The 12,446-nt window shown below is 38.1% G+C and overlaps 1 protein-coding gene across 3 annotated transcripts in view; it reads left to right on the top strand.

Moving 5' to 3' along the window:
* Positions 1-5,228: 5,228 nt before the first annotated feature.
* cntn1a (contactin 1a) overlaps positions 5,229-12,446 on the top strand; it is a 77,127-nt gene continuing 69,909 nt past the window's right edge. Inside the window, exons 1-2 of one of the 3 annotated variants that reach the window (XM_083546219.1) lie at positions 5,345-5,458; positions 6,104-6,253. The gene's annotated coding sequence lies outside the window, so the exon portion shown is untranslated. Of the gene's footprint in view, positions 5,459-5,523; positions 5,630-6,103; positions 6,254-12,446 lie in introns of those variants that run through there. The other 2 variants (XM_083546220.1, XM_083546218.1) reach the window with 2 other exon arrangements.

Raw genomic sequence — 12,446 nt, 5'->3', positions numbered from 1 at the left:
TTTAATGTGTGTATCTCGACAGGGATATTATTCATATCTGATGTCTGTCATTTCTTTGTAGTGACCCTCCCCCCAAAAAGCATCTAAAGCATGATAAAATTGAATCAAATAATTAATCGATCTATTTGCCCAACCAAATTTACAACACTCATATTTCCATACTACCCGACGTGTTAAATATACTCAACTAATATGCATAAAAAATGTCATATTTTGTCAACATTAGCATTTAAGTAAATATTGCATACGCGTTAAGTATGGAAATTTTCGGAAGGCCACATTGTTGCTGCTTCATTACAATAATTGTCTCATTGTGTTTAATTATGCTTATACGCAATCGAGTTTCCATTCATCACCACAGCCTAAAGCACATGCTAATCTTGTTTGAAATGCTATTGCAATAGAACAGCACGGCTCTCTCGGCTGTGTTTCCTCTGCGGAGCCTCTGCTCACACTGCTGTGTCTTAGCAACATCAAATCGCAGGTCAGCTCTTATGCCAGCCAATCATTCCACATGCGAACTGCAAAGCCCCAGTATGTTCTCCTTTCGAGCAACAACTTCTTATCCTTACAAACTGAGTGATTTTATAATAAAATCACATTGTACCATGGTTGATTTGTCATCATGCCATCATCAGCTCACCCCTCTTCAAACCCACATCGTAGACATGAGCCCAATTACCCATGTCATCTCTCCTGGGGTTGGGATTGTTCCTAAAAATGTGTGTATGCAACCTGCACCTTTAAACAGATGTTTAAAATCCGGTAGATTATGATGAATCCAGGAAGCACAAAGGATACATAAATATTTCTGAGTGTTTCTGAGCCTGTTTGTTAGGAGTGTGAATCTTTTCTTTTGTATCCTTATGCAAATTTGGCCTTTTCCTCGAGTGGCTGTGAAAGATGAATCTCATAATTGTTTATGATTGCTCACTGACGCTTCCATATGGAAGACAAATGGCGGTGGTCACATCTGCCGAAAAAGCCCGTCATTTTGGTCTATTAGGAAATTCTGTGTCCTCTGATGAATTAGAATTTTGCTACAATGGAGTAGAAGCCGATTTGCCCCACATGCTGGGCTGACCCGCTGTCACTAATCACACTGGCTGATAGACGAGCAGTCTCTATATTTATTGCTATTGTGCTGGAGCTGGGAAAACGTGCTTCTGACACTTCGACAAGGACAGGAGAGAGGTGATGCATTCACTGTGTCTTCTAATTCCTCAAACCCTCCTCTGGGGGTCTGCACCTGTAGGTGGGTGATCCACAGCGTGAGCACTTTGTTCTATTGATCTGACGCTAATGTCTGCCCTGCTTCTTTGCTTTTTCCATCTCTCCATCTTTCCATCCCCCACTCCTTCTCTACCCCCTCAGCCTGCAATGACAGGGCTGGGATTACTGCTCCCAAATCATGTCCCCATGGGATTTGGGGACAAAGAGGGGGGAGAGAAAGAGGTGGTTTATGTGTGAATGTAGGGAGGGGTATTTCTCCCTTGATGGAGGCCCCCCTGATAAGTGAGGACCAGACCAAGGATCATAATCTTTATCCTTTTCTATCTCGCCTCCCCCCCACGTCTAACCACAAAACAAATCCTGTATGGACAGATACAAAACTGTGGTATTTTTATATTAGTCTAAGGGCTTTAAAAGGTCCAGTCAAATATGAAAGCCTTATCACATCAAAATAAAATGCAGTTTTATAGGAATACAGAAACGATTTCTCTGGCATTAGCAGTTTTCTGTTAGGTTCAAAAATCTTATATTATTTAGTCATTTCAATTATAACTCTTACAAAAAAAGGTCACATGGTCATAATGATAATGAATGCAGCTTTATCTTTGTTCACATTCATCTGGGTCAGGTTGACTTGGAGCATGTCAAAAGGCAGGAATACATTTACATTTTACATTTATGGCATTTGGCAGACGCCCTTATCCAGAGCGACTTACAGTTAGCACATTCATACAACTGAGCAGTTATGGGGTTAAAGGCCTTGCTCAGGGGCCCAGAAGTGGCAAATTTTCCTATCAACATCCTACATGGATGCAGGGAGGATATATGAAACTCCCCAAAGACCTCAGGATTCAACCTTGGAGAGGTGAAGCAGCAACAGTTCCCCCTGAGAGTATTCTCAGTGTCAGGCACTTCCTGCTTCGTGCTTCCGGGTCGGTGTCCATCTTGCCGTTTTTCCCACGCCACCCGGTATTTAAGGACCACAAAAGTTTAGCTCAGTGCGAGATTATCTCACCGGCTTCCTAATTCTCTGCGAGTACTCTTGCCACCCTGCCTGTTCTGGATCCTATTTCCTGACCCTGACCCCTGCTCTGCACTGCCTCTGCACTCTCTCTGTACTGGTTTGGACTCTGGACTGTTTTTGGTTTGTGTTTTTTTGATCTGCCCTCTATTGCTCAGTTGCCGAGCCTGAAATTTGGACTGTTTTTTTGATCAGTTATTTTGGATCTCCCTTCTGTGCCCTGTTTTCCCGGCTTTCGGATTTTTGGACTGTTTGTTTGATTTCTGTTTTTTTAGTTTTCCCTGCATTGCTCTGTCTGCTGGCTTTCGGATTTTTGGACTGTTTGTTTGATTTCTGTTTTTTTAGTTTTCCCTGCATTGCTCTGTCTGCTGGCTTTCGGAGTTTTGGACTGTTTGTTTGATTTCTGTTTTTTTGGTTTTCCCTGCATTGCTCTGTCTGCTGGCTTTCGGAGTTTTGGACTGGTTATCCAACTGTGTTTTTGCTTTTGCCCTTCGCTCTGTCTTGCTCTGCTTGCTACATTTTATTAAAGCCTGTTTTCTCCTTACCCCCGTTGCATCCTGCATTTGGGTCCTTCCTTCCAGTCTCACTGTGTTCTGACGGAATAATCCGTCCCTGCATCGTGGTTCCCGACACGGAATTCACTGCATTTTTGACGACTCTTTTTTTGAGGGCTATTTTTAAGCAACCGTACTTTAAATATTTAAGAAACTAGCCTTAACAATATTCAATAAATGGTTTGTTGACGCCTGCTCATCACATATATGTGCTTTAAAAAGACGCCCTGTATAATTGTGTGCTTGCAAATCTGTAGGTGTGGGTGTGATGATCAGGTGTCACACAGACTTTGTGGGCAAACTTATTGGGTTCAGTTTATTATGTGTAGCTTGTACCCAATCTTGAAACTGGGGAGTAAAGCCAGAGCAGCAATGCCATTACAATGGCACACATTCAGTTTTAGAGGAAAAGAAGAGAAAAGTTAATTATGATATATGTCTTTTACACTGATATATTAAGTAAATATATGATGTAGTGTTTCCTTTCAACCGAAAAAAGATGCAATATTTAACAACTAGAAACACACTCATACCACTAATTAGCTTTTATAGTGGTATTGTACTGGAACATTAAATGTACCTAATGCATTTAAAGCTGAAGTGTTGGAGGTCATTCACATAACACATAATGTACTTTATACTACATAACACTATATTATTTGCTTATACTAGATATACTGGAAGGTATTATACATATTATATGATTTAATTATAATTAAATTGTATATAATGAAAATTTAACTTAACCCACTATAATACAGAATCAGTGGAAGCTGAATTTATAAATTTATCATAGAAAAATTTGCTAATGAAACAAGTGGAGAAAATTGGCATGGCAGTGGTCGTTTTTCAAATACGTGTTTTTTTTTTTATAAAATGGAAATAAAGGAAAATTTTATGTTTGTATTCTTTCTGTATAACCTGATACTAAATGATCCACAGCCCTGTACCTATCCAAGATGCCTGGTGGTTGGGGACCCCTGATCTTAAGGAACCTTAAGGAACTGTTTTTGATTACAGCTTTCTGTTTGTGGTCAGTTGTTCTGCTGGCTGGAGATCTTTTAGCTGGTTTACTTTTCTTAACTCGGAAGCCCTTTAAGAACTTCCATTGCATAACTAAACATTATTCACGTTTTAAGAATAGTTTGAACCTTAGATAAGTTGTGTGGTGAGATTGTGGTGGTCCGATTTCGATGAAATAGTATGGATAGACTAAGAAGTATATAGCAACATAGTTTCAGTGGTGGACACTAAAGAAGTATGTAATTTATGTAATTTGTTACTGTACTTAAGATTGTTTTGTGTATTTGTACTCTACTGAAGCATTTCCGTTAGGGGGAGACTTTTACTTGAACTTCACTACATTTTAATGTCAAACATTTGACTTTTTGCACGCTTTGTTTTGTGATTTGTTTCTGTGACTGTTGTTTGATGTTGTATGTAGCACCTGGGTTCTGGAGGAACGTTGTTTCATTTCACTGTGTACTCCATCAGCTATATATGGCTTCTTGACTTGACTTGACTTGACTTGACGTGACTTGACTTGATTTGACTTGACTTGACTTGACAAGCAGAACATTTTAAAAGCAACAAAACAAATACACCTTAAACTAAAACTGCCTACTTTCAAATTCTGTTATTTATATCATTTGGCTCTATTTTAATAGTTGTAAATCAGTGATTGACTCATTAATACCATTCTATTAATAGACTGGTGTTTTAAAAGTAACATTAGAATCTTTTCACATAAACCGACTTGATTAAGGAAGAGACCTGTGACAAAAATGATAATGGGAACATTATAGCCATAACAAATCATAGTACTTGAATACTTAATACTTGATGCAAATATGTTTGTACTTTTGTGGAAGTTTACAGGGAGCACTTTTACTTTTACTAGAGTAATACTTTACCAAGTCTATTTCTACTTTAATTCAAATACATAGTTTGTGTACATCATCCACCACTGCATATATATTTGGGATACAGGGCATGGGGAGGAGATAACTCAATGGTTAAGGCGTTAGATATTGGATCTAAAGACCATGAGTTCAAATCCCAGCACCACCAAGATACCACTGATAAGTCCTTGAGCAAACCCTGAACTGCTCAGTTGTACTGTAAGTTGCTCTGGATCAATGTCATCCAAGTAAATGCATTGCAGAATCAGAAATTGTACATCACACCATGCAGAAAGATGCACCTGATAAAATGGAACCGGTGTAAATACTGTATGGAGTAAGAGGCTGTAGTGAATGTGTTTTGTAGCATTAATGCTTTATGAAGCGCGTTCCTTCATAGCAGAGCAAATCCGAAAATCTGGGGTTCAGTTTAAACTAACAGACGCTCGGTGTTAATGATGAAACAGCTGACTGAGGCGCTCCATTACAGCTGGAAAGCTTTAGCGCCCCCTAAAGGCCACATCACAAAGCCTCCTCCAATCAGAGCGCGCCTAAGACACACGCGGGCTGCGTGATGGGCCGTGTGTGTGTGTGTGTGTGTGTGTGTGTGTGTGTGTGTGTGTGTGTGTGTGTGTGTGTGTGTGTGTGTGTGTGTGTGTGCGCGCGTCCGTTCGTGGCTGCGGACGGAGCTGCGCGGCTTCAGGTGCGGCTCGTGAAGGTTACGGGGACGCGCTTGTCGGCTTGAGCAGGTAAGGATGCTGTGCACGGACACGAGCCGGAGAATCCTGGGCGCGCTCAGGGGAAACTGTGTGCCGAGGGTGCATGCATGGAGAGCTATTGATGTACCGCAATGCAGAGCAAATACAAGGGCTGTGTTTGCACCTTTAGCCGTGTTTTGCTTCTCGAGGCTATGACAAGGGGTCAGTCAGTTTTCTGATGTCGGTTCATGCTTTTAGCTTGTGGATGTGAGCCGTTAGGACCGGTTATAACGCAACTATGTAGGATGTTATATCTGTACCAAGGCACTCATCCGCTGATGGGAGCATGCTCATCATGTGCAGGCTGTTTGCTGTTTTAACACACATTGGCTTCTGCAAATAAACCTTATGGACCACTGACTGATTTTGTTCGTTTCCAAATGAAGCAACCAATTTTCTTCATTTTGCATAATAATAATAATAATAATAATAATAATAATAATAATTATTATTATTATTATAATTATAATAATAAACACCATCATCATCATCTAAGATTATTATACTGAATTGATGTATTGTAAAAAAATAAAAAAAAAAAATAAAAAAAAAATGTATTATTATAAACTAAAATAACAATTTGGCACCTTGTGATGAAATGTTATATTCTAATGGAGTCTCAACTCATCAATCCAGGTCCAAATGTTCTGAACACATACCGGCACAGCTCATGGACATGACACGTCACACCACACACAGACGTCACTGCCTGTACATGCAGTACGACATCACACAGCACACAAGTTCTTCCTGCTTGTCGTTTAGTTTTTGGAAGCTATAACTCTGGTAAGTGGCTTCATAGAGGATTCATTGCTTCAAATTATTTAGTTGGCGAGCAAAAATAAATCCGCCTTGATCGACTTTTAAACATTGTCGCCATCTTTAGTGGCATCCGAGATTTATTTTCTAATGTAAGGTCTATTTTCATGTTGGTTAACAGTTTGCGATATTACACGCAGTGACTTTTTGACTACCTGCTGATAGCAGCACCAGTGGGGAGCAGTGCTTTAGTCTTTTACTCTGCCTGGCTATCTCATCTGTACACTCAAATGTTCAGCCTTTGTTGTATGCTATTACTGCTGTCAATATTTAACAGAATACAGAATTTGGTACATTTAAATTGGGTTAGGCATTTGTATTAGGATATTCATATTCACTCGAAAATGTTGATTGAGCTCATATCATTTGGTGACTGATTGTGTATCTTTGTTATATGTTTGAGATGGCTGTTGTCTTGCACTGTCTTGTGTTGTCTTGCACTGTTTGCACCAGGTTGCACACGATGCACTTTATGTGGCGAGGACACTTACTAGTCCTGTGTTTTCTGTTATGTAGCTTTATGTAGTTAAATGTAGCACCAGGGTTCTGGAGGAATGTTGTTTCATTTCTCTGTGTACTGATGTCAGCTATATATGGTTGAAATGACAATTTAAGCTTCTTGACTTGTCTTGAGATTGAATTTGACATCAGTTTACACCAATCAGGTATAACATTATGACATTATAACATTATGACATTATAACATTATGACAGGTTAATTGAATAACACTATTATCTCTTCAGCATGGCACCTGTTAGTGGGTGGGATACATTACGCAGCAAGTAAACATTTTGCCTCAAAGTTGATGTGTTTGAAGCAGGAATAATAGGCAAGTGTAAGGATTTGAGGGAGTTTGACAAGAGCCACATTGTGATTTCTAGATGACTGGGTCCAGAACATCTCCAAAACTGCAGCTCTTGTGGGCTGTTTACGGTCTGCAGTGGTCAGTATCTATCAAAAGTTGTCCAAAGAAGAATCAGTGGTGAACTGGCGACAGGGTCAAAGCCAAGGCTTATCCATGTGGGGAGCAAAGGCTGGTTTGTGTGGACCAAACAAACAGACCTGTAGCTCAAATTGTTAAAAAAGTTAATGCTCAACAGGTCAGGACTGTTTAGGGAGCAAAAAAAGGGGACCAAAATAATATTAGGCAGGTGGTCATAATATTATAGCTGCTCATTGTTATGTGAGTTCTCTCAATGTTTCTTTCTTATGCCATCTTAGGGAGGTTTTCCTTGCCACAGTCGCCACTGACTCGCGCATTAGGGACGAACGTGCGATTAGGAGGAACAAACGAATACATTCTTTTATAACCATGTTATCTCTGTAAAGGTGCATTAAGACCGTTGTTAAAATCGCTATACAAATAAAAATTTAATTTATTTAATATTTAAATACATGCATATTTAATCTATGCTAGGATGGACTGTAAAGGCTGTGAATGACTTATTTGTATTTTGCCCCAAGAATTGTCATCCCTGCTTCCCATTAAGAATACTCTGCTTCATATTGTGTGCACCACGGTAATGGAGACATTGTTTACCATCATTGCCAGCATAACATCAGATGAGGAAGTCCACAGTATAGTATGTAGCGTAGGTTCCCTGTGGAGTGCCCAGTTCTTATTCTATTTGTCGTCTGTATTTAGCCTGTCTACCGGCAATGCACTTTGCACTGTGATACACTAGCAATCCGTGTTCTTTAGTCAATCATTAATCGATCGGCAACCATGCTGCGAGCCCATGTCTGTGAAAATAGTGTGTTTAATAGTGTAGTGTCGTATATTATATGAAAACACGTCACAACTCTCTGTCATTAGCTTAGCCCCTTTGTAGGCAGCCAGGTTGCATCAGGATCCATGCCATGAGACTTGTGCAAAGGCATGAAGCAGAGAAGAAAGCATTGCTTGTGATTCTTTCTGAGAAGGGGTTTACGCCTCTGTGGATTTTTTTTTCTGAAATTATACAAGAACACATCAAAACCTATAAAAAAAAAAAGACCCTCATGCTATTAGCCTTTCTACTGGATGCCATACTGCATAGCTGAATGGTCATGTCAGTCATAACCTGTTGTGCTTCTCTAATAAATACATGTAAAACTGAGCGAGTCCTTGCTCATTGCTGTCACCCGTAATCTAATGGTCAGCATAACCCTTTTGTTCCGAAGGTCAATACTTGATCAGTTTGACTATGAAGATCATTTCATTTTGTATCATGAGCTGCATCTTTTTTGGGTTCTTGCTGAGTAAAGCGTGTCACTGTTGCCATTTTATATTAAATGCTCAGGCTTTGTGATGATGTCTGGCAGTCACAGGTGTTACATTTTCCACAAGAAATTTCAGTAGCACAAAGTCAAAACCAAAATCATACCTAAAAGGTATGTTAATATATTATCAGCCATATTTGTCACTGTCCATGACACTAGCAGGTAGAATGTTGCATTATTACTAGCTGCTACATACTTCAGTGCTAGTGATATCAGCGCGGTCTCATAACCACTGACATTAGCTGTGTTCTTATCACATCATTGAAAATTTAACTGCAATTGACATGAAAAAAGTCCATGAGCTGTTAAAGCTGGTGTTGTTAATGGTCTAAGTATGATTTTCCTCTGGTCTGTCCAAATTCTCAGTGCTTTTCCAGCTGCCTAGTGCTGCAATGTCGATCTGCTAATCATGACTTTGACCATTAATGGACTGTATTCCAGTTTCTTTCTGCATTTCATCTCATCGATTTGCCAGAAATGGTAAATGGGGTAAAATGGGTAATTCAATTAAATTTAATTAATTTATATTTGTATAGCGATTTGTACAATGAAAATTGTCTCAAAGCAGCTTCACACAGATAACGTGGGGATAAAGAATGAATAAGATGGTTCTTTATGTGTAAGTTTGTTAAAGGCTTTGCTTTATTGATTGAAAGATTTTGAGTTGAGATGATAATGTTGCAAAGCTGCCATGCTTGGGTTATTTAATCTTAAACCGCTCAGTAGTGTTGCGCCAAAATTTATCATCCCATGATACTGACAATGTAGTCGATTATTATTTCATATTACATTGTTTGTGTCATATTCAATTTTTAGCCCCCTAATTGTATAACATAATTTAGTAATTATTAAACTCATATAATAAAATATATAAACTCTTTTACTCTAAATATACCTTTTACACTTTTTATACTATTATTGATATTTGTACAGGAAAACAGTCATTGGTATAAAGTTACAAGCAGGGGTCACCAACCTTTTTGAAACTGAGAGCTACTTCTTGGGTACAGATTAATGTGAAGGGCTACCAGTTTGATACACACAGTTTTCAGTTTGATCTGAAATAACAAATTTGCCTAATTTACCTTTTATTATGTTATTATTAATAATTAATAATATTCATCTATGTAAAGACACTGATCATGTTAATGATTTCTCATGTGGTCCTTGCGGGCTACCTGGTTGGTGACCCCTGGTTTAAAGGTTATATTGGCAGTCAAACTGCTCAATTGTGCCCTGCGTCAGTTCAGATAAAAGCATTAGCCTTAGTAGTAAAACGCAAAATGTACATTATAAAAATGATTCTGGATGGATTTGACTGATCTCTCCATCCGATCCAATGACATCTGGCACATGCTCGTTTTTTGCCATCACTGTTAATAATATGGCAAGAAAACATTTCTCATTTAAACCACAATGCTCAAACAGGATTATGACTACTGATGCACCACAATCATAGACTCGGGAGGCAAATTAATTCCAATTAATCATTTCATTTAGGTTTTTATGGTAAGAGATCAGAATCAGGAGATTGTGCTACTGTAGCCTTTCCATTACTGGACAGTGACAACTTGAGTGTCTGTCTGTTCCTTGTAAGCAAACGTTAAATGTGTGAACCTGATGTCTTGCTGGCCTCCATTGATTAGTCAGATACGGTATCAGTGATCAATACTCTAATAAAATGGTTGTAAACTAAATGCTCTCTACATTGACAATTACATATGTTTGCTTTGAAACTTGGGGAGCAGACGGTAATAGGGGATTTGTAACATGTAGCCTGAGCTGACGTGCTTAGAAGTAAGTGTGTGTGCATGCTAGCTATTCATACGATATGCTTCCTTGGATTGCAAATGAGAGTTCTGGATATTTTGTATGCTTTATTCATATAGGGTTTCAATACCCTCACCATGCACTGTCATGCATTTCAGTCTGATTCTACCCCGTCCCTTTGAGTGGCTGAGACTAACTTTATAAAGCCACGGCCCTGTGTCTTTTCTCTTCTCTTCTCCCAATCATGAGAACAGAACTGCTATCCGTTTTACTGCATCCATGTCATGTTAGAGTTCAAAACACTTTTACCTGAAAACACATTACAGAAGGAACAAAGACAAAAGATTTTTTTTAACATTTTTTTATTGTTTTCCTTCTATATTCCTCCCTCTCCTTTCTTCTCTCATGTCACTCATCAAGCTCACTAGGTTATAATTTAACACCATTTGTTTCTTCCTGCTGAGGAGGAGAGCTTCATGGATGCTTAACTCATAAATACCTCATTTAGCGCATCTGCTGAAATGCTCCTATTCCTTATAGACAAAACAGGAAACCTACTTATATTCGAAACGAAGGATTTGCAGTGCATATTTATAATGAATAAGATCTGTGAGGACATAATTATACAGTAGAAGCTTTTAAATGTCAAATGAATTCATGCTGGAACGTCTGGACAGCGTCTAGGTGATTGTTATCCATGCGATGTTCCTTTTTAGACCCAATGGTCATCCTTTTTGGTTATCTTTATGTGCATGGCAACAATCAGATTGCCGTACTCCTGTTAAGAACACACTTAAGAATAGGATAGAAGCTAATTCGTTTAATGAAATAAACTTGACTTAGGCTTTATATTAGGTTTGCCTTTACACTGTAATCCTAATATGAAGTGACCGTTCAGTGTGTTCAGACTATATTTGGACTGTGGTCCTGATTCCTGAGAAAGTGTTCTTTTGCAGTCACCTGACAGTAATCTGAGCTTCAGTATTAAAGATGCTGAAAAGCTCATCCTCAAGCTGGTAGTGATTTTAGTATTTTTAGTATTTTTATCTCAAATGATCCAGTGAAAGTCTTAAGGGAAACAGGTGACTTGATTTGCCCTTCGCACAGAGAGTCAGGAGACCTTTGACTTTCACTGGTTTTTTATGGTGTAACTGCAATTAGACTATTAATGTACAGTAGAGGTGGGAAGTAAGGAAGTACAAATACTTTGTTACTGTACTTAAGTAGATTTTTTCGGTATCAGTACTCCACTATTTATTTTTCAAACAACTTTTTACTTTTACTCATTACATTTTTACACAAATATCTGTACTTTTTACTTCTTACATTTTCAAAACAGACTCGTTACTTTAGTGTTAATCCATTGATTGGGTGAAATATAATTTTTTTTATTTTCACTGCGCGCCGATTTCAGTCGAACAACCGATTTCCTGTTACTGCGCGTCTTTTTCAATTCACTGGTGTATAAAGTCCTGACTTTCACTCACCACAGAAGGCAGTAAGAAGTTTGGGGTTAATGTGGATGAGACAGAAGGAGTCAGTGATGTAAACATGACTGAGAACAGACACATTCCTGATCATCATCATCTTTTCTCTGCTTGTGTTCTATATGTGGATCTTCAGCCTGGACACATTCATTAGGTAACAAAATTTTTAATTAGTTATGTATTTATATATATATATATATATATATATATATATATATATATATATATATATATATATATAAATATTTTGAACGGCACGAAATCTTTTCCTTCCTTAACTTAGATATGGGTGGCGTTTTGTGGGTTTTTCCCTCATAATTACTGTCTTTATTGATCGTACAGATAAAAACAATACATCATTCAAATCTGTAAAATGTCTATAATTTTATATATATATATATATATATATATATATATACATATATATATATATATATATATATATATATATATATATATATATATATAAAAGCTTCCTGACTTGACTTAAAGAGGTGCATTTTCTCCAGTATCACCTCATTAACTGTCCGTGTGGAAACATAGCAAAGGCTATAAATGATGTCCACACGTCTCTGCACTGATATAGCCTTTATATTTAATCAGTTTTAAAGTAATGCCATTAGTGATCTATGATGAAAGA

The sequence above is a fragment of the Silurus aristotelis genome, assembly GCF_946808225.1.
Source record: "Silurus aristotelis genome assembly, chromosome: 7".
NCBI classification, from domain to species: Eukaryota; Metazoa; Chordata; class Actinopteri; order Siluriformes; family Siluridae; genus Silurus; species Silurus aristotelis.
The sequence above is the reverse complement of the archived record's forward strand: the minus strand, read 5'-3'. Positions and strand labels throughout refer to the sequence as shown.